Below are 24,276 nucleotides of genomic sequence, written 5' to 3' on the forward strand. Positions count from 1 at the left end.
GAAAGACAATTGTATATTTCTACAGTACATAGGCCTGAGGATAAAACACAAACAATAACAGGCCTATACATCTGGTAGGTCCCTCCATGCAGCTCCTGCACAAGAGCATTATAAACACTATGCTCTCTGGACACATATACATTTGCAAACAGTATTGCTATTTGATTTGCCAAAGACCGAATGAAAATAAGAGATCTAGGGCCAAGGGACCAATGAAAGGGATTAAGAATCAGAGTGTGTGCGAGAGGCCGCCTTGGAGGAGAGGAGTTGTGCAGATGTGAGCACCCTTCGCTGAAGCCTCCCCTTGGCAATTGTCTTTTGAAATGTCAGGGTGGATTTTCCCACAATCCCCCTGTCGGTATTTGTAGTCATTCCAAAGGGAAGATGAAAAAGTGATCGTCTTATTACGGCACTCTGTTAGCTCAACAGGGAACGTCAGAGCAGGCCAGGGACACACGGACATAACCTCCAGTTAAGGACATCTGCTTGGAAACAAACCACACTGACAGGGACGTTCAACCTGCTGTTCAGACAGCTCCTTATCTCTCAAGCACCACGTTTTGGACTTCTGTCATCCCTCACATAGTGGAGAAGCTATTCCTTTTATCAACTTCAACAAAGTGCTCACATACCGTATCAATCAATTTCTGTCTCAGTGTTTGTCTCAGAGTCTGCTTCAGGACGGTCCTCTTCTATTTCTTTCCTCCTGAAAGGTTGTTTTTTGTTTTCTGCCCAGACCTCTACTGTGCCATGGTATGCTTTAGCTTTAGTGAGATGGATTGCAGCACTGTGTGTGTAATGAACACTCACGAAGGAGGGAGGACTGTATGCGTAGAGCTAAGAGATTGCAGGAAAGGTCTGATCATTCTCACTAGAATGTTGTGCAACAGTTTCTATACAAGCATTTCACTCCAGCAGAGTATGAGCCAAAGCTCAGTGAACTTCTCTAAAGGCTTCTCTAACTTCTCTAAGGCTTCTCTAAAGCCTCATGTCTCCCTCTCCAAATTAAATGGGTACAAGTTCATGTGAATACACAGAATTTAATTGATATGAATGGGAAAGTTGTATGGTACAGGTAGCGCTAATTACATAAAACCTCTGCAGTAGGGCAACATCTTTTCCACAGGCATTTTGAAGATAGACATATTCCACGTGGACATTTTTTTGTGTGCACTGTAAAAACATACCAAAACATCAAAATAGAGGCCACAACGCCCCAAAAACCTACAATAGAAAGCATATACAGTTGAGGTCGGAAGTTTTCATACACTTAGGTTGGAGTCATTAAAACTAGTTTTTTAAACCACTCCACAATTGTTTTGTTAACAAACTATAGTTTTGGCAAGTCGGTTAGGACATCTACTTTGTGCATGACACAAGTAATTTTTCCAACAATTGTTAACAGACAGATTATTTCACTTATAATTCATTGTGTCACAATTCCAATGGGTCAGAAGTTTACATATACTAAGTTGACTGTGCCTTTAAACAAGCCTTTAAACATGTCATGGCTTTAGAAGTTTCTGATAGGCTAATTGACATAATTTGAGTCAATTGGAGGCGTACCTGTGGATGTATTTCAAGGCCTACCTTCAAACTCAGTGCCTCTTTGCTTGACATCATGGGAAAATCAAAAGAAATCAGCCAAGACCTGGTAGACCCTCCACAAGTCTAATTCATCCTTTGGAGCAATTTCCAAATGCTTGAAGGTACCAGGTACCATGTTCATCTGTACAAACAATTGTTTGCAAGTATGAACACCATGGGACCACGTCATACCGCTCAGGAAGGAGACGCGATCTGTCTCCTAGAGATGAACGTACTTTGGTGCAAAAAGTGCAAATCAATCCCAGAACAACAGCAAAGGACCTTGTGAAGATGCTGGAGGAAACAGGTACAGAAGTATCTATATAAACAGTAAAACGAGTCCTATATCGACATAACCCGAAAGGCCGCTCAGCAAGGAAGAAGCCAATGCTCCAAAACCCCCATAAAAAAAGCCAGACTACGGTTTACAACTGCACATGGGGACAAAGATCAAACTTTTTGGAGAAATGTCCTCTGGTCTGATTAAACAAAAATAGAACTGTTTGGTCATAATGACCATCGTTATGTTTGGAGGAAAAAGGGGAGGCTTGCAAGCCGAAGAACACCATCCCAACCTTGAAGCACGGGGGTGGAGGCATCATGTTGTGGGGGTGCTTTGCTGCAAGAGGGACTGGTGCACTTCACAAAATAGATGGCGTCATGAGGCAGGAAAATTATGTGGATATATTGAAGCAACATCTCAAGACATCAGTCAGGAAGTTAAAGCTTGGGTCTTCCAAATGGACAATGACACCAAGCATACTTCCAAAGTTGTGGCAAAATGGCTTTTAAGGACAATAAAGTCAAGGTATTGGAGTGGCCATCACAAGTCCTGACCCCAATTTTATAGAACATTTGTGGGCAGAACTGAAAAAGTGTGTGCGAGCAAAGAGGCCTACAAACCTGATTCAGTTACACCAGCTTTGTCAGGAGTAATGGGCCAAAATTCACCCAATGTCACGACTTCGGCCGAAGTTGGTCCCTCTCCTTGTTCGGCCGGCGTTCGGCGGTCGACGTCACTGACCTTCTAGCCATTGCCGATCCACTTTTCATTTTCCATTGGTCTTCCATCACACCTGGTTCCAATTCCATCAATTACATGTTGAGAATTTAACCCTCTGTTCCCCCCATGTCCTTGTCCGTAATTCTTCCTTGTAGTGCTTGTGCACGGTATGCTGGTATTTACCGGGTTTTGTTTGACCCATTTATTGTATTGTTCTGTTGATGGTGGTTTATGGATATTAAACGACACTGTTGTAAATCAGTTTTCACTCTCCTGCGCCTGACTTCTCTCCTGCCAGTATGCACCTCATTACACCCAACTTATTGTGGGAAGCTTGTGGAAGGCTACCTGAAGTGTTTGACCCAAGTTAAACAATTTAAAGGCAATGCTACCAAATACTTATTGAGTGTATGTAAACTTCTGACCCACTGGGAATGTGATGAAGGAAATAAAAGCTGAAATAAATCATTCTCTCCACTATTATTCTGACATTTCACATTCTTAAAATAAATTGGTGATCCTAACTGACCTAAAACAGGGAATTTTTACTCTGACTTCTGACTTCAACTGTACATGTTTAGAACAACACATTTTCTTACACATTTGTAAAAGCAACAAAAAAACATGTACTAAAAGCTTGCTTAAAACTGAGACGGCATCGTGATACCTTGTCAAGAATAGATCTTCATGATGAATGAATCAGTGACACCGGAAGTCTAATATGTAACATAAAATACATTTTCCATTAAGATGTGTTATCCTCAAAGATTGGTCAAGCCTTTATGGGACAGACGATGTACAGGTTGATTTAAGCGCTGTCTTGGAATCACTCCAAGGTGATGATCCTATATCCATCAGGACCTGAATCCCCATATGAGTGAACCGCTCTTTGTATTTATTGGAAATAGCACTTATGGTGTCTGATAAGTATCATTCACTAACCATTACCCTTTGGTCCTTAAACTGATTTATGAAATCCATTTGCATATAACCTTAACATATATTGAATAGGGTGAAGGATTCAATATTGCTGTGAAATCTCTTAAATTCAACCAACGAGACATACTTTCCAAAGAATGAAATTACTTAAATGATCTATGGATCATTTACGTGGTTTGCCAAATAGATTCTGAGACGAATGCAATGTGTCATTTAAGCCGTAAGAACCTAAATGAGAATGTGACATTGCAGTCTTAAATGTTGTCATTGATCTTCATTAAGCTTAGAGGAGACCTTACCCATTCCTGAGCTCGAGCACTTTCTTGTCCGTAGTGATGGGACAGAGAAGTGGACACCTAATGGACAGAGATCAGAAGAAACTTTACCACTTTGTCCCTCTAGGGGGAGACACCTATTTCCATACCACTGCCTTCCTTGGGGCTCAATACAGATCAGGCCTGGCCTAATACCATAGCAATTAAATGTAACATCAGCCCCATGACAGAGGGAAAATGAAACATATCTTTCTCTACTAAGAGATTTTTATTTTCTTTATGCATTTGGTCATTTGACCAGTACAATTGTCATTGGTCATCATGCTCATTAAAGGCTCAATGCATTACATTAGCAAAAACCTATTTCTCAAGCAAGAATTTTACTAAGACTGTCTGGGGGTGGTTTGAGTGGGAGGAGGGAAATGAAAACTAGCTGTTATTGGGAGAAAGGTTTAGAACTCTATTTTCTATTGGTCTATAAACCGATGTCACCATGGAAAGCCGAAACTCCCGCCCATGCAAACCTGCTGATTAGAAGGTCCTGTGTAGATTGTATTTTCAACCAGCAATATCAAGAAATAATATTTTTTCCCACACATTTACAGTGTTTCTGTATTTTCATCAGCTATTGTGCAATATGTTATAAAACACAGGAGAAACTGCTTTTTTTTATTGCACTGGGCCTTTAAATAATTGCAATGAAGTATTTTTTAAATTTGGCATAAGAAACTGTATCACCTTGTGCCAATGAGATGATAGATTATATGTAATTACATAATTAGACATATGGTGACTCATTTCAATTGTTGAAAAAGTTTCCATAATCCTATAAGGCCATTGATGACTCCAGAACAAACCAATGAAATATTTCATAATTTCATGATGCTCTAACAGTTACAGGATTTCCCAAACTCAGGTCGGTCCTGGTTTGTAGGGTTCATTACACAGGTGTGCCAATGCTGACTTCATCACTCAAATAAATAGGGCAGGGCAAATCAATTACAGTCCTGGAGGTCCGAAACACTAATTCTGTTTCTACCTGGCAGGTACTTGTACTCACCTGCTGTCCTAGGTAAAATGAGTTCCTGAGTAGAGGGGAAGAATGATCAGAGACAGGGTGTAAACTAGGTTTACACACACACTACACACACATATTAATATCAAGTCTCCCTCTTGGCTAAATGCTCACAGGTTAGCCTAGTTAATCCAAAGATAATAGATGGAACTTGTGCTGGCAGAAACCACAAGACCCGTCTGTGTTCTCCAACTCCCTCCAACATAAACGGTTTGCCTAATACCACCACTGGTAAGCTGCTTCCCTACCGCAGCTGCTCTTCTAATCTAAGTGACCACGACAGGTAGCAAAGCAACTGTAAATCATGGCAGCATTGAGCACCTGGAACGGAGGTTTTGATTCCTCATCTGTGGATTCTATTGACATGCCACTGGACAGAGGTGGAGATAAAGTTTGGTTAGATTGAAATGTGACCATTTTACGAGCAGATCTGACACACTGTAAGAGCACATTCTTTCCTCTTCCATGGTTCATGTTTCTGCTGTAATGTTTTGTACATAGTGTAATATCAAAGTGTTCTCATACAGTAAGCTTAAATCACTGCTCCTACAAGTACAAGGAAATGTGCACTGTAGACAATGAAGATATAGGCAAACGTACCATCTCAGCTTTGGTTTTTCATTTCAGGACACTCATATTGGTATATACAGTTGAAATTGGAAGTTTACATACACCTTAGCCAAATACATTTAAACTCAGTTTTTCACAATTCCTGACATTTAATCCTAGAAAAAATTCCCTTTCTTAGGCCAGATAGGATCACCACTTTATTCTAAGAATTTGAAATGCCAGAATAATAGTAAAGATAATGATTTATTTCAGCTTTTATTTCCAGTGGGTCAGAAGTTTACATACACTCAATTAGTATTTGTTAGCATTGCCTTTACATTGTTTAACTTGGGTCAAACGTTTCGGGTAGCCTTCCACAAGTTTCCAACAATAAGTTGGGTGAATTTTGGCCCATTCCTCCTGACAGAGCTGGTGTAACTGAATCAGGTTTGTAAGGCCTCCTTGCTCGCACACACGTTTTCAGTTCTGCCCACAAATTTTCTATAGGATTGAGGTCAGGGCTTGTGATTGCCACTTGCCACTCCCATACCTTGACTTTGTTGTCCTTAAGCCATTTTGCCAAAACTTTGGAAGTATGCTTGGTGTCATTGTCCATTTGGAAGACGCATTTGCGGCCAAGCTTTAACTTCCTGACTGATGTCTTGAGATGTTGCTTCAATATAGCTACATCATTTTCCTGCCTCATGATGCCATCTATTTTGTGAAGTGCACCAGTCCCTCTTGCAGCAAACCACGCCCACAACATGATGCTGCAACCCCCATGCTTCAAGGTTGGTATGGTGTTCTTCGGCCTGCAAGCCTCCCCTTTTTCCTCCAAACATAACAATGGTCACTATGGCCAAACAGTCCTATTTTTGTTTCATCAGACCAGAGGACATTTCTCCAAAAAGTATGATCTTTGTCCCCATGTGCAGTTGAAAACCGTAGTCTGGCTTTTATATGGCGGTTTTGGAGGAGCGGCTTCTTCCTGGTTGAGCAGCCTTTCAGGTTATGTCTATATAGGACTCGTTTTACTGTGGATATAGATACTTTTGTACCTGTTTCCTCCAGCAACTGCACAAGGTCCTTTGCTGTTGTTCTAGGATTGATTTGCACTTTTCGCACCAAAGTACGTTCATCTCTAGGAGACAGAACGCATCTCCTTCCTGAGCGGAATGATGGCTGCGTGGTCCCATGGTGTTTATACTTGCATACTATTGTTTGTACAGATGAATGTGGTATCTTCAAGCGTTTGGAAATTGCTCCCAAGGATGAACCAGACTTGTGGAGGTCTACAATTTTTTCTGAGGTCTTGGCTGATTTCTTTTGATTTTCCCATGATGTCAAGCAAAGAGGCACTGAGTTTGAAGGTAGGCCTTGAAATACATCCACAGGTACACCTCCAATTGACTCAAATTATGTCAATTAGCCTATCAGAAGCTTCTAAGGTCATGACATCATTTTCTGGAATATTCCAAGCTGTTTGAAGGCACAGTCATCTTAGTGTATGTAAATGTCTGACCCACTGGAATTGTGATACAGTGAATTATAAGTGAAATAATCTGTCTGTAAACAATTGTTGGGAAAATGACTTGTGTTATGCACAAAGTAGATGTCCTAACCGACTTGCCAAAACTATAGTTTGTTAACAAGAAATTTGTGGAGTGGTTGAAAAACGAGTTTTAATGACTCCAACCTAAGTGTTTGTAAACTTCCGACTTCAACTGTATCTGGAACATTCAAATGATCTTCCCTTTGATAGACTAGAAAAGTGTTGATTTTTCATTAGAGATGATGAAAGGTCAACGTTCATGTATAAATTAAATTAATTTAATCCATTCAGTCATTTGTCTCCATTTCATCCCTCTACTATGTTCCAGTTATGTTGGACGTTTTCACAGGATGTTCCTTTTTGAAAAGCTGTTATCTCAAACCCCCTTGTGACGACAATTACTCAATGATAATAAATTACAGCTCATAATCAGATATGCCAAAGGAAGCAAACCGGGACATCTTACTTTTTTAAGGAAAGAAAGGGGGAAGAGAGAAAGGAAAGTATTTAAGTCAATCTGGGTCTCTGCCAGTTCGACTGTAACCTTTGCTCTCTTGGTTTGGGAGTTAGCTAGTTTCCTCTTTCCTCTGACATCACTCTCCGGGATGCACACAATAATAATATAACCCCAATTGCACGACATTACTGCTTCCTTAAATGCACATGGGAGAATTGTGTTAAAAATCCCTCACAACTGCAGGCTGACTGCAGTTCGCAACAAGCACCAGCTGCACAGCTGGTGTCCATGGGAGAGGCAGAGCGGATACACAGATTCCAGTCGGTTATGGACGAGGGAAAAACATTTCATTGGGCAGGAGTTCTCATACTGCACATTGGAAGCCTACATATATATAGGCTACATCCCTGTTATTATTATGACAGAGGCAGCTCCAATATCTCTTTCACATACTCACATGACACTTATTTACACAACATGTACTGTACCTATGATAAAGTGCAGGTAGTTCCTAATGTACTCATGGGGAAGTGTTTCGGGCTGGACATCTATTGATACATTGCAACCTTTCAATTTGACCTGGGGAAGAGTAAAAAGTGATATACAATTCATTTTAAGCACTGTAGTAGTAGTGACAGTCTATCTACTGTGATGTGGATCCTGTATTGGTATTAATTACTATATTACCATCATTTATGAGGAAGCACTACCTTCAAATTATTCAAACATAAGAGGGAATTCTGGTTTATTTACAAGCCAAATGGATTTAACTATGACAAAATTGTACCCATTCTGTGCCAGCTTGATAAATTAAAACCCCCATTATCTTAGCATCCAGGCTCCAGTCCACACAGCAATAAACCTTAGTGAGCTCTTAAACTCCTGTGTCTAGTATATCGAACCCCCTGGAGAGTCTGGTTCTGAAATTTAAAGCAAATTGCTGTTTGAAATCAGTGCTTTTTTCTCCAAGCCTCAGATCTTAATTTGTTGTTGTAGCCTATTTTAGAAATATGAGCCAACTGCTAAAGTGCACACAAAAAGGGGCAGAAAAAAATGCACCTTGTGTGATTTTTTTTTAATGCAAGCCAGATGTGAGCAAGATGCATGGAAACAGGTGATGATAGCATTACGCTAGGATTGCGCACAGATGGAAATGGGCTTGAACCTATTCCTGTCTCGCTGTTGGGGTCATGAATAAATATATTTTTGTCTCTTTCTGATGAAATTATTTCTATATGAATTGGGCCAGACCAACTCTTGGTATTGTGTCAACGTGGAGGGCCAAAGGGCTGCTCTCAAGGGTTAAAGTCTTTTCACAGGCAAGACAAATAATTCATTTAGAGTTTTCTTGAGAATGCGATTTAGTGTTACATAGAGAATCAGCACATCCATGTGAAGCGATACCTTGCAGATTGGGAGATCCACACCACTTCAGAATAAAGGAGCTGAAGATTAGCTCATCTAGCCAAGGCCTAACAGATATGGTATGACATCATGGCTGGCGCTATTGCTTCAGTGTGTATATTTTGCCATATTTGGGTGTGTGTGTGTTTGTGTGTGTGTGTGTACTAGCATGCGTGTGTTGGTGTGTATGTGCACGCTGCTATCCCACTTGGTGCAAACTGGTTGAATCAACATTGTTTCTACATAATTTGCCAATGTATTGTGACGTGGAAAATACATTTGATTTGAAGAAAGTAATCAATGTCAACTGCTGTTTTGAGGGTGAAATTTCAACCACAGGTTTATGTCATCATTGCAACCAATTTACAATATAGACAAACCTGGTATAAAATATGTTTAATTTGTACTTTTGAAACAATGTCTGATCTTCAACATTATATCCACTATAAAAAACTAAATAATAGGCCTGTCTCAGCCTCCAGTATTTATGCTGCAGTAGTTTATGTGTCGGGGGGCTAGGGTCAGTTTGTTATATCTGGAGTACTTTTCCTGTCCTATCCGGTGTCCTGTGTGAATTTAAGTATGCTCTCTCTAATTCACTCTCTCTTTCTCTCTTTCTTTCTCTCTCTCGGAGGACCTGAGCCCTAGGACCATGCCTCAGGACTACCTGACATGATGACTCCTTGCTGTCCCCAGTCCACCTGGCCGTGCTGCTGCTCCAGTTTCAACTGTTCTGCCTGTGATTATTATTATTTGACCATGCTGGTCATTTATGAACATTTGAACATCTTGGCCATGTTCTGTTATAATCTCCACCCGGCACAGCCAGAAGAGGACTAGCCACCCCACATAGCCTGGTTCCTCTCTAGGTTTCTTCATAGGTTTTGGCCTTTCTAGGGAGTTTTTCCTAGCCACCTTGCTTCTAAAACTGCATTGCTTGCTGTTTGGGGTTTTTGGCTGGGTTTCTGTACAGCACTTTGAAATATCAGCTGATGTACGAAGGGCTATATAAATACATTTGATTTGATTTGGTCAGCACCTCAAACTGGAGATTTGATCTATCTACATCTATTCATTTGGTCTCCCGTCCAGGGTTTTAACCAAACCCATTTTTTATATTTGTCACTGACTACTACCAATTTGCTAACGTGAGACTTATTATTGAGAGATCTCAACAAAATATATTTACTGTTGCTATATTATATTATATATTATATTATATAATTCCAAAGGGTAGGTTCAACAGAGCAAATTAAATGTAACCATACTCTCTCTATAAGTCAAATATCATCAATTATACTATTTAGGCCTATATAGCATTTGCAAAGTCATTAACAGCTATTGTTTCAATTAAACACAGGTTTCAACATAGTGTTCAACACAGTGTTCAACACAGGGTTCAACTAAAAATAGACAATAGCTGTATGTACAAATAGGCCTATGGCTTCAAGTTTATCACTAATATGTTGGAGTTGTCTCCATGTCAACCAGAAATAAATCAATGTTAAATACCACAAAATCGAATCAAACTTTACTTTAAAGTTTGATTAGATTACATTTGAAGGAGATGTATTTTCTACTTGGATATTTCCATCTGTGCCACTGACTTAGTCTGGCTTTAACTCCAGTTTGTCTACAAATGTTTAATGGATATTTTGGATTCACATCTTCATCTTCAAAGTTAAAGAATAGGAAACTTTAAATCCGCTTTAAATAAAGTTTCATTTGAATGTCACGACTTCTGCCGTTGTCGGTTCCTCTCCTTGTTCGGGCGGCGTTCGGTGGTCGACGTCACCGGTTTTCTAGCCATCGCCGATCCACCTTTAATTTTTTCATTTGTCTTGTTTTCCTACACACCTGGTTTCAATTCCCTCAGTATTAGACGTGTATATAACCCTCCCCATGTCTGTGTCTGGAATTGTTTGTTGTTTCGTGTATGTGCACGCTAGACTAGTTTGCGCTGGGTTATGTCAACCCATATTGTGTTTAGTTTTCTTAGTGCCGTGTGTTTTGTTCACGGAAATAAAATGCTCCTTTGGCTACCCAACTTCTGCTCTCCTGCGCTTGACTCCCTTTCAGCCAGTTATGCATACCTAGCATTGAGCCCTATTCTTTACCTTTGATTCTTGGTTGAGATGGAGACATGAATCCAACACATACATTATTCCTTTGTAGACAAACTGGAATTTGTTGACAACCAAACACAATTCAATATCGCTGGCCACATTTTGAGGTTAGCCTACTGTAACTATAAATGTCTTCTTATGTCATCATAGAAGCATGCATGTTCAAGATAGCACGCAAAGGTCGTAGGTCTGTGGAAATCTTCACAGTTGCTTTAATAATCTGTGCAGAATCTTGAAAAGCATTGATCACTTGCAATATGTACTTTTAATGTAATCTCAACTACAATCCAGGTAATTTGGTTGTGCTATTAGATGAAGCACGGTGATAACACATTAAGTTGTATAAATACAATTTATTTGCCATTGTATTCCCATTTGAACTTTGTTGTGCTTTTAAAATGGTTGATAGCACAGTGATAAGACATTTAGATGACAACTAAACCAGGAATTTGGTTAAGCCTTTAGTTGGTTGAAAGCATAGTAATAACACATATGGATTTCAACAAACTTCTGTCTGTCTTTTTGAGTGGGTAAATAAAGGTTGAAATATCATTGATCAACCAAATATTACCATAATTTCCATGTTGAAACAACTTGGGGTGCCCAGTGGAATGTTTATGTTAGCATTAAACAAGGTAGTTTTATTTTGACTTCTTGGTATATCCACTCTCCACAGAGACATTCTCTCCTTCCTCAGTCATGTGGTTCCAGCTTCACCAGGGGAGATGAGTTCAGCCAGTCAGTCTTCCTGATTCATAGTGCGGGTCTACAGGAGACAGGTCTGCTTCACGTCAGGTGAAATGACTGCTGGGAAGGAAGTGTCTCCAGCAATCAGCCTTGATGAGGCAGCCAGTGGACCTGTCCTGTGAGACAGAGGAAAGCCACTGTACGTGTCAGACTGGCTGCAAATGTGGATGGACACAGAGCAGACCTCTGCATTAAGGCAGGCTGGCCACCCCTGAGAGATGGGTATTTAGCCAGCAATTATGCATCTCACAGGACTGAGGGAGTCAACGGGAATGTCCCCCTCAACCCCAAAACTTGTGGAATGTTAATCTCGTGACCTCATCTCATGAGTTAAACGTTTGCATGCACAGCCTCTGAGAAACATGAACAGAACATAAGCAGGGAAATAAAGAAAACAGCTCAATGTAACATTGTCATTTCCTTCAGGGTGTTCACTTTGAATCATAAAGAACGTATGGTTTCAGAAGTCGTAAAAAACATTGTTCATTGTTTTAAAAAGACTTCGGCGACTTACAGCAAAACAAATGACAGTGAAGTGACACCTCCCAGGCAGGGCAAGCTATCCCTGGAGCTACCACAAGAGAGCACAGCTGGCCGGCCACCCGGCCCCATGCATCCATCCCCTCTCACAGCACTACCTTCCTGCTGTCACAGTCACACACAGGTTTAAAAGCCCTGGCTTTGAACACAGAGCCAGGCACAGGGAAAGTGACAAGCAGAAACCCCCCAAAGACATACAGCCGCCCAAATGGGGCCACCCTGTCCCCTCCATTGGCAAATTGCTGGCCAGCTAGCCATTTGGGAGAGTGGTCGTTCACGTCGATAGACTCATAAGAAAGCGACACGTTGGCTCAGTGTGGTGCCACTGGACTACGTGACAAATAGGGAGCTCCTAAATCATTACATTACAGTGTGAAATGAATGATTGGCACAGCAGACGGCCTGATCCAGGGAGAGTTAAAGATGCTCTCTGTTTTAGATCTCACCCGTTCTGTAAAATGTTTATGCAGCTGGATAGTTTTATTGGACCAATTGAATTAAGTTGTGATAATTGAGCTTAAGTACAATGCTCAAGGGTGCACTAGCAGTACCCCACCTGTCAGGGTGCTGGGCTCTAGTGGGTGTTGCGTCACATTCTTATTCAGTCTATATTAAACTATCAGTGTACTTAAACTTACAATTAAAATGGCTATAGACATTTATAGAGGCTGTATTAAAAGCTGAGCATTCTACATAGTGGTTCAATTGGGCCTGAACCAACCCACTGGACAAAAACTGGCTGAATCAACGTTGTTTCCACGTAATAAAAAAATAAAAAAAATCTATGTGATGACATTGAATCAACTTGGAAGACGGACTGAATTTACAAAAAGTCATCAACGTTAGGGAATTTTTTCCAAAGACTTGGTAACATTTATTTTTTCTTTCACGTTGAACTCATGTTAGTTGATACCTCGACCAAATGTAAATCAAAACTAGACTTTGAACTGAAGTCTCTGCCCAGTGGGAACCTTACTGTTACATTAACCCTAACCCTAGCTTCATGTCCAGACCCCAGCTCAACCCTAACCCTAACCCTAGCTTCATGTCCAAACCCCAACCCTAACCCTAACCCTAGCTTCATGTCCAAACCCCAGCTCGACCCTAACCCTAACCCTAGCTTCATGTCCAAACCCCAACCCTAACCCTAGCTTCATGTCCAAACCCCAGCTCAACCCTAACCCTAACCCTAGCTTCATGTCCAAATCCCAACCCTAACCCTAACCCTAGCTTCATGTCCAAACCCCAGCTCAACCCTAACCCTAAACCTAGCTTCATGTCCAAACCCCAACCCTAACCCTAACCCTAGCTTCATGTCCAAACCCCAACCCTAACCCTAACCCTAGCTTCATGTACCAACCCCAGCTCAACCATAACACTAGCTTCACGTCCAAACCCCAGCTCAACCTTAACCCTAACCCTAGCTTCATGTCCAAACTCCGGCTCAACCCTAACCCTAACCCTAGCTTCATGTCCAAACCCCGGCTCAACCCTAACCCTATTCCCTAGCTTCATGTCCAAACCCAGGCTCAACCCTAACCCTAACCCTAGCTTCATGTCCAAACCCCGGCTCAACCCTAACCCTATTTACTAGCTTCATGTCCAAACCCCAGCTCAACCTTAACCCTAACCCTAGCGTCATGTCCAAACTCCGACTCAACCCTAACCCTAACCCTAGCTTCATGTCCAAACCCAGGCTCAACCCTAACCCTAACCCTAGCTTCATGTCCAAACCCAGGCTCAACCCTAACCCTAACCCTAGCTCCATGTCCAAACCCCGACTCAACCCTAACCCTAACTCTAGCTTAATTTCCCAACCCTGGCTCAACCCTAATCCTAGTTTCATGTCCAAACTCCAGCTCAACCCTAAACCTAACCCTAGCTTCATGTCCAAACCCCGGCTCAACCCTAACCCTAACTTCATGTCCAAACCCAGGCTCAACCCTAACCCTAACCCTAGCTTCATGTCCAAACCCCGGCTCCACCCTAACCCTAACCCTAGCTTCATGTCCAAACCCAGGCTCAACCTTAACCCTAACCCTAGCTTCATGTCCAAACCCCGGCTCAACCCGAACCCTAACCCTAGCTTCATGTCCAAACCCAGGCTCAACCCTAACCCTATTCCCTAGCTTCATGTCCAAACCCAGGCTCAACCCTAACCCTATTCCCTAGCTTCATGTCCAAACCCAGGCTCAACCCTAACCCTATTCCCTAGCTTCATGTCCAAACCCAGGCTCAACCCTAACCCTATTCCCTAGCTTCATGTCCAAACCCAGGCTCAACCCTAACCCTATTCCCTAGCTTCATGTCCAAACCCAGGCTCAACCCTAACCCTATTCCCTAGCTTCATGTCCAAACCCAGGCTCAACCCTAACCCTATTCCCTAGCTTCATGTCCAAACCCAGGCTCAACCCTAACCCTAACCCTAGCTGAATCTCCATTGCTTGGCCTATACCATTGAGACTCGAGGACAGACATGTTATTTAGATATTCAACGTTCCCTCATTCTGAAACTGTAAATTAGGAGCTACTAGCGCTGTAAAGCTTAGTGATAGTCTGCACGAGAGGATCAACTCATTTCCTTTACCATGCAGCACAGCACAGTGTGGGGAGAACACAATTCACATCTTAATAGATCAAGTGCTTCTCTTTGTCCCTGCATCCGCACAGCCTCTGTGACTCACAATGGCGTCAGCGAGGATGGTGGACTGGCGTGACACTTGACTGGAGAGCCCAGCTGACCACCTGACCTCCCACTGGTGCCTGGAGAACACACACACAGCTGCCTGAAAACCATAATTGTGACTCTTCCCCCCTAGTGACAGCAGATGCACTTGTGTGTTCATTAAATCCCCACCCATTCTATATTTAAGGAGTATTGTTCTGTATTGATGCACACCGGGCATACACACACACAAACACATCTTAAATATAATCAATTCCCAGTTCATTGTTTTTTCCCAAATAGCTTTTGGAATAAGAGATCTATTTACTCATCCACTCACTCAACCATCCCTCCATTTATCGCTAGATTTATCCCTCTTTCGTATCTATCTGCACGCCTGTCTGACTTACATAGTTTCATAATTACTGTATATCTTTTACTTCCAAGTCTTACTCTTAACATTAAAATAGTTGTGAAACAAAAAGGAGATGCATTGTTGGACAGATATACTGTAGCAAGGGATTTAGATTTAGTAGATTGGATTTGAATGTTATGGCAATATTCTGGCAACTTAATGGAATTTTACATCAAAGCTGTTTATATATTCGGGACTTATGATTTACGGCGCTGTCCTTCAACCATTTCCCCCCCAGAAAATACAGCTGCAAAGCTATAAAAACCAGAGGAAATTGGATTTGACAGTGTTTTTCATTCTCTCATCCCCCCCAAAATAACATTACCTCTGATTTCTCATCTCTGACAACCGATGAGAGGAGGAGGGCAAAAGCTAAGTTTACAACTGCAGATCCTCATTTGGAAAGGTGGCCAAGACAAGATAGAGAAAAAAAATAAACAGTCGCTGGCTGTGGCCATTCTTCAGCGAGTGCTAGAATGTCCCAGCCCTCCAACCACTGGGATGGAGAGTCTTGGTTAGTGATGACAACTGATCTCTTCCCTCTGCAGGCACTCTCCTTTGACGAAGCCCAGCACATCTCTCTAACTTCTGGACAGAGCAATCAACCCCCTCTCTTTGTATCACATGCACAAGTGCACACCCAGCGCACGCAAGCACACACACACACACACACACACACACACACACACACACACACACACACACACACACACCTACTACACTGTGGGCCATTTGTGTTGTTAAGTGTGTGCTAAATGCTACAAGGTGATTATCAGGAGGGGCAACTAATTGCCCCCTGTCCTGTAAGAACACCTTGGCTGTTGTGACTCTCACAGTCCTCCTTGAACTTCAGTGGCGAGGCCTCACTGTGCTGAGAGTTCCCAAGCCCTGTCAGTGAGCCTCAATACAGGCGACAGACATCAAATTAAATATTTTGGACTGGAAATATAAACAATAAAAATATGATACGTTTTTTATCATTGTATCTTGGAGACAGCTGAGCTCCAAGTCTTTATTGGGGAATGTTTGCTTTCACAACTTTGCCTTGATACAAATCATGCAACATTTTCACAGCTTTGAAAACATTGTTTAATGGAGGGGAATTGTGAACATTGGGTCTTTTTACAAATCCTGTCCAGAGTATGACAGAGTCTCCCCTTCCTAATAATGGAGGAGGAGAACAGGGCTGAAGGGATGAACATATTTCCATGATGCACTGTGGTCACTTCTTACCGATAATGTAATGATCAAGGTTATTGTAGTTTTGTGTCTTTATGTTAGTTTTTATTTCTATTCGTTTTAGATTTTGGGGGGAAATTCAATTCATTTTCAGTTAGTCTTCCGACTTGATTTACTAGTTATTATTCAGTTTTTGTTTGATAAAACATTTATATTTTGTTTTTCTATTATTCAGTCTGTTTTAGTGTTAGGGACATGAAGTAGGCCAAGCATTGGAGGCTAGGAACCTTGTGTTGTAGGATCTATTTATTCCCTGTTAGCTAGTGATAGCTGGCAGTCTCCTGTTAGCTAGTGATAGTTAGTAGTCTCCTGTTAGCTAGTGATAGCTAGCAGTCTCCTGTTAGCTAGCGATAGCTAGTAGTCTCCCGTTAGCATGTGATAGCTAGTAGTCTCCTGTTAGCTAGTGATAGCTAGCAGTCTCCTGTTAGCTAGTGATAGCTAGCAGTCTCCTGTTAGCTAGTGTTATCAATTAGTCTTGGAAATCCCAAACCTAGAGCAACAAATAAATAAAATATGTTATTTTTCACATGCTTTGTAAAAAACAGGTGTAGACTAACAGTAAAATGCTTACTAATGGGTTATTTTCCAACAATGTAGAGTTAAAGAGTTAAAGATAAAGATAGAAAATTGAAATAGTAACATAAGGAATAAATACACAGTGGATAACAAATAACAATAACAAGTAAATAATAACATGGCTAAAAACATGGAGTACCGGTACCGATGTGCAGTCGATGTGCAGGGGTATGAGTTAATAGAGGTAGCTACAGTTGAAGTCGGAAGTTTACATACACCTTAACCAAATACATTTATTCCTAGTAACAATTCCCTGTCTTAGGTCAGTTAGGATCACCACTTTATTTTAAGAATGTGAAATATCAGAATAATAGTAGAGAGAATTATTTATTTCAGCTTTAATTAATTAATTTCATCACATTTCCAGTTAGTCAGAAGTTTACATATACTCAATTAGTATTTGGTAGCATTGCCTTTACATTGGTGTTCTTTGGCTTGCAAGCCTCCCCCTTTTTCCTCCAAACATAACAATGGTCATTATGGCCAAACATTGATTTGCAATTTTCGCACCAAAGTACGTTCATCTCTAGGAGACAGAACGCGTATCCTTCCTGAGCGGTATGACGGCTGCGTGGTCCCATGGTGTTTATACTTGCATACTATTGTTTGTACAGATGAACTTGGTACCTTCAGGCATTTGGAAATTGCTCCCAAGGATGAACCAGACCTGTGGAGGTCTACAAATTTTTTTCTGAGGTCCTGGCTGATTTCTTTTGATTTTCCCATGATCAAGCAAAGAGGCACTGAGTTTGAAGGTAGGCCTTGATATACATCCACAGGTACACCTCCAATTGACTCAAATGATGTCAATTAGCCTATCAGGAGCTTCTAAAGCCATGACATCCCTTTCTGGAATTTTCCAAGCTGTTTAAAGGCACAGTCAATTTAGTGTATGTAAACTTCTGACCCACTGGAATTGTGATACAGTGAATTATAAGTGAAATAATCTCTCTGTAAACAATTGTTGGAAAATGACTTGTGTCGTGCATAAAGTGGATGTCCTAACCGACTTGCCAAAACTATAGTTTATTAACAAGAAATTTGTGGAGTGGTTGAAAAACGAGTTTTAATGACTCCAACCTAAGTGTATGTAAACTTCCGACTTCAACTGTATGTACATATAAGAGGGGGTAAAGTGACAAGGCAACAGGATATATACATTGCCTTCAGAAAGTATTCATTCTTCTTCTACATTTTGTTGTGTTACAGCCTGAATTTAAAATGTATTCAATTTAGAGTTTATGTCACTGCCCTACACACAATACCCCATAATGTCAAAGTGGAATTATGTTTTTCCACATTTTTCCAAATTAATAAAAAATTAACAGCTGAAATGTCTTGAGTCAAAAACTATTCAACTCCTTTGTTATGGCAAACCTAAATAATTTCAGGAGTAAATATTATCTTAAAGGGTCACATAAAATGTTGCATGGACTGACTCTGTGTCCAATAATAGTGTTTAACATTATTTGTTAATGACGACACCACATCCAATTATCTATAAGGTCCCTCAGTTGAGCAGTGAGATACAAAAACAAATTCAACCACAAAGACGAGGGAGAAGGGTAAAAAACAAGCTGAATATCCCTTTGTGCATGGTGAAGTTATTAATTACACTTTGGTTGGTGTATCAATACACCCAGTCATTACAAAGATATAGGCGCTCTTCTTAACTCAGTTGCCCGAGAGGAAGGAAACTGCTCAGGGATTGCACCATGAGGCCAATGGTGACTTTAAAACAGTGGTAGGAGAAAACTGAGGATGGATCAACAACATTGTAGCTACTCCACAATACTAACATAAATGACAGAGTAAAATGAAGGAAGCTTGTATAAAATAAAAATATTCCAAAACATGTATCCTGTTTGCAATGCACTAAAGTAAAACTGCAAAACATTTGGCAAGAAAATGTACTTTTTGTCCTGAATACAAAGTGTTATGTTTGGGGCAAATCCAACACAACAGATCACTGAGTACCACTTCATAATTTCAAGCATGGTGGTGGCTTCATCATGTTATGGATATGCTTGTCATCGATAAGGACTAGGGAGTTTTTTAGGATAAAAAAAACCTGGTTCAATTTGCTTTCCAACAGACACTGGGAGACAAATTCATCTTTCAGCAGGACAATAACCGAAAACACAAGACCAAATATACAGAGTTGCTTACCAATACAACGTTGAATGTTCCTGAATGGACTAGTTACAGTTTTGACTTAAATTGACTTGAGAATCTATGGCAAGACATGAAAATCTTGAAAAGCTTGAATAATATTTTTTAGAATAATGTGCAAATATTGTACAATCCAGGTGTGCAAAGCTCTTAGAGACTTACCCAGAAAGATAGCTGTAATTGTTGCTGTAGTCACTGCAAAAGGTGTATTGACTCAGGGGTGTGAATACTTATATGAATGAGATATTTCTCATTTGTGTGTGTGTGTGAGTGAGTGTAAGTGTGTGTGGCGTCAGTATACATGTGTGCGCATTTTATTTGTTTGTGGGTTTATTTAGTGTGTGTGTGTGCGTGTGTTGGGGTGTCAGTGTAAGTATCTGTGAGTGTGTGGGTATGGGTGTGTGTGGAACATGTTAATTCCTTAGTGATGTGGACACCGAATAACTTGAAGCTCTCGACCCACTCCACTGCAGCCCGATCAATGGGGATAGGGGCGTGCTCGCCCCTCCCCTTCCTGTAGTCCACGATCAGCTCCCTGGTCTTGCTGACATTGAGGTAGAGGTTGTTGTCCTGGCAACACACTGACAAGTTTCTGACCACCTCCCTATAGGTTGGCTCATCATTGTCGGTGATCAGTCCTACTACCACCGTGTCATCAGAAAACTTGATGATGGTGTTATAGTCATGTGCGGCCATGCAGTCGTGGGTGAACTTAGAGTACAGGAGGGGACTAAGCACACAACCCTGAGGGGCCCCTGTGTTGATGGTCAGCATAGCGGATGTGTTGCTGCTTACCGCGGTCCATCAGGAAGTCCAGGATCCAGTTGCAGAGGGAGGGGTTCAGTCACAGGGTCCTGAGCTTGGTGATGAGCTTGGAGGGGACTTTGATGTTGAATGCTGAACTGTAGTCAATGAACAGCATTCTGACATGTGTATTTCTCTTGTCCAGGTGGTTGACGGCAGTGTGGAGTGTAATAGAGATTACGTCATTTGTGGATCTGTTGGGGCACTATGCAAATTGGAGTGGGTCCAGTGGGTCTGGGATGAAGGTATTGATGTGAACCATGACCAGGCTTTCAGCATTAGGTCTGGGGAGGATGTCAGATTCTCTTGGACATTTAGAAAAATTTGTTCTAAGGAGGGTCGTCTTCAGACAGACAACTCTGCCAACAAATCATAAGTTTGAGTAGGCGGGCCAAGCCTGAAAAATCTAACTCTTTCCGTAGCCTGTAAGCAGACATCTCAGAACGTCGTGATTCGAAATAGTTTTCTGGCAAAATCTTTGCTGTGGTTTTAGTGAAGGTAGATGATGCAAACTAGCCACTTGAAATGCACTCATTAAAAATAACCTCCACATTCTCCATCTCACTACTTCTTTGTGTCCGGCTGGGATGTTTATGCTAGGGCAACAAGCGGATAAGGTGGTGATGTCACCGGATAAGGCAGTGACAGTGTCTTCACTGTTCTGACTTTTCCTCTCTGTCCCAACTGACACATGTACTGTATTTGTATGTATGCTGAAACATTGGTGTATTGTGGGAGGCAACCCATCTGTCTAGAAAGATAGATAGTGATATTGATGCACAAGTTATGCCCATTTGAAACATCACCTACTTCTGGCAGCATTTACCTGCCAGATTCAGAAGCTTGAAAACACAATTGGAAAAAAAATGTTTAGAAGAGAAAAAAGTACAACTGAAAATAATGTTTTTTTATTTTATTTTGGAGTCAACGATAGTTTCAGTATAGTTAAGTTTTGAAAGAGGTTTCTTAATGATTTTATTTCAGTTTACTAAATTGTTTTTTCATGATTAGTTTCATGATTCCTGCAACATCTGTAGTAAACCTAACAGGTTGGCCATCCAACATAACTACATATCCAATTCCTTGGTCATATATATATATATATATTATATATTCCAATATTAAGTTCTGCTTTTCTGATGTATCAAATACTTATGTCATGCAATAAAATGCTAATGAATTACTTAAAAATCATACAATGTGATTTTCTGGATTTTTGTTTTAGATTCCGTCTCTCACAGTTGAAGTGTACCTATGATAAAAATTACAGACCTCTACATGCTTTGTAAGTAGGAAAACCTGCAACATCGGCAGTGTACGTGTGAACCCTGTGCATGGGAGTTAGTGCATGTGGCTCCAGCTGAAAAGAGTGGCAAAATACTCAGGTTTTTTAAATGTCCATTTATTCAGATCTGCCAGCGTTGTTTTTTCCTCCTTTCCTTAGGTCTCTTAGAGACTGGTTTTACACTGTCTACACGCATTACTTCGATAGCCGGTTGAAGGCTGATCCTGTCACCCACATTTTGCAGCTGGGCCACCCAGTCTGGACGTGCCTCTGGCATGTCATCCCTCTGTGTGGTCCTCACAAAAGAGAAACAGATAGATGGAGGGAAATGTAGGGAAGTGCCAACTAGGAGAGAGATGTTTCAAAATCGGACACTGTCATTTCTGGGCAGGGGGGGGGGAAGAAAAAATACAATAAAGCATAGGAAGAGACAATGTGTTGTGAGTCATGCCATGGGAGGAAAGGACGAAGTTGGAATGGTAGTGTGAGAGGTGTCAGAGGAGGAGTGAATTAAAGCATCCAATTGGATTTGCAGGGAAATAACTCTATATTATAGTAGGTACCTGTTAGTAGGCCTGGATAAATGTGACAGGCCTGCAGTGTCTGCAATGCTGTCTACAATGCTGTCATGAAGGCAAAGGGTGGCTACTTTGAAGAATCTAAAATCTAAAATCTATTTTGATTTGTTTAACACTTTTTTAGTTACTACATGATTCCATATGTGTTATTTCATAGTTTTTATGTCTTCACTATTATTCTACAATGTAGAAAATAGTACAAATAAAGTAAAACCCTTGAATGAGTAGGCATGTCAAAACGTTTGGTACTGTATATATATTGAACTATGCTTCCCTCCTGGAGCTGATAGTATGAGAGCCATTGAAACCATGGATCCCAAATTAGAGCAGTAAGATTATTATACTGGAGTATATTATAGCTTTTAATAAGGGCAAACTCCCATTTCCTATTTGTAGAGTAAACACAGGTGATATCATTTACAGACATTTTTACTTTTTTAACCATCACATACAGGAGATGAGGATCATGTTTTGCAATAAAAACACAAGTAATGTAGACTATAAATACCATAAACCAGTTTGGATCTTCAAATGTGGGTTTGTGAAAATTCACCATAAAGAGCACAAATCCCTTAATCAGGTTTATTTGTGGCTTGCTGGATGGAGAGAAGAGAACGGCCTTTTCCGGAGCACATGGTACAGATCCAGTGCCCTGAAGGTGTTGTGTCAGTGAAACACAGGCAGCTGGGAGAGATTAATAAACGGCCGTGCATCGTAAATACTGCTGTGCTCCTGTGATTTATGCCACATCAGACAGTAGAGGGATGGGGAGATAAGGGCAGCGCAGAGACAAACGTTCTGTTCCAGCGTGGGAGGGAGGGGGACACATCTCCCCACCCTCCATCTGATGCGAGCTTGTGCTGTGCCAAAGGTATATGAGGCTGGAGAGACTTGATGAGGAATCTGGGAGTCACAGAGAGGAGAGGGGAATAGGAATACCCAAAGCAGGTTTTTCTGCTATCATATGAGTGTGTAACCTCGCATCCAAAGAGACTGCTTAGTCTAACTTAGTCAGTCAAGCAAAAATGTATGTTTCTTGAACCAGTCACTCGCATACATGCCATCGGATCACAGGTGATAAAACACAGAAATACTGGTCTATATTTGATTAGACAGCTGTGTCTGTGTTTAGTTTTTTACTGCGATACAGTTTTTCCCTACCTCTAAATCAGTAGTTTCCTATCTGGAATCAATCATATACACATAAGATAGCCTCCAAAATTACCAGTTGACTTGCTTCATGAAAAGCCAAAGGGTGCGAGTATTTACACTCACACAGATGGGAGTGATTTGTTGATATCCAAACTAATATATAATGTCTTGTTTTACCAGGGTTTGCAGAATGTTGCGGTCACAGAGGGGAGGAAAGGGTGAAATACAGCGCTCTCTGTCCAACAGGAGAGGAGGTGGTTATAATCAGAAGGTGGTTATAATCAGGTCTTTTGGGGGAGGAAGGAGGTTTCCATGGCCAGAAAATGTAAGACATGTAAAACAGGATCTACAAACCAGTAACCTACTCCAGGTTGACTCTCCAACCCAGTGGGCACAAACTGGTTGAATCAATGCTGTTTCAAACTAATTTGTCAACGTATTGTGACGTGGAAAATACATTGGATTTGGAAAACGTCATCAATGTGATTGCTTTGAAGGTGAAATTTCAACCACTGGATTATGTCATAATGGTAACCAAATTCAATATAAACCAACCTTGTATAAAATAGGTTGAATTTGTACCTTTAAAATAACCTCAGCGTTAAATTCAATATCAGAAAAAACTCAAACAATAGGCACTTTCTACTGGAGTATTGATCTATCTACAGCTAACCTTTGATCTCCCATACAGGGTTTTAAACAAGCCCAACCCTGCTTAGCTTTGATATTTGTCAATGACTATTACCACTGGGCTTTTGAGAGATTGCCACTTAAAAATGGGTAGGTTTAAGAGAGCAAATTAAATGTGACTATTATTTATCACTCATATCATGAACAATGCTATTTAGCCCTGCAGTATATAGCAGTTGCCAAGTTATCAACAGCTATTGTTTCAATTCAACCTAGAATTCAACAAAAATAGGCAATACAATAGGCCTAGGGCAGGGTTCCCCAACTGACAGCCAGAGGCCGAATTTGGCCCGTGGTGATTTTATTTGCCCCCTCTCAATTGTTGGACATTAAAGATTGTAAAAACACTAGCAAATCAGCTCCTACTTGGCATACCGCTCCTACCAGGTGACGTGGAGTGGATCTGTGTCTGCACCACGTAATCTCACTACTGGTGTCCCCCAGGG

Source organism: Oncorhynchus keta, chromosome 14 (genome assembly GCF_023373465.1).
Source record: "Oncorhynchus keta strain PuntledgeMale-10-30-2019 chromosome 14, Oket_V2, whole genome shotgun sequence".
Taxonomy (NCBI): Eukaryota; Metazoa; Chordata; class Actinopteri; order Salmoniformes; family Salmonidae; genus Oncorhynchus; species Oncorhynchus keta.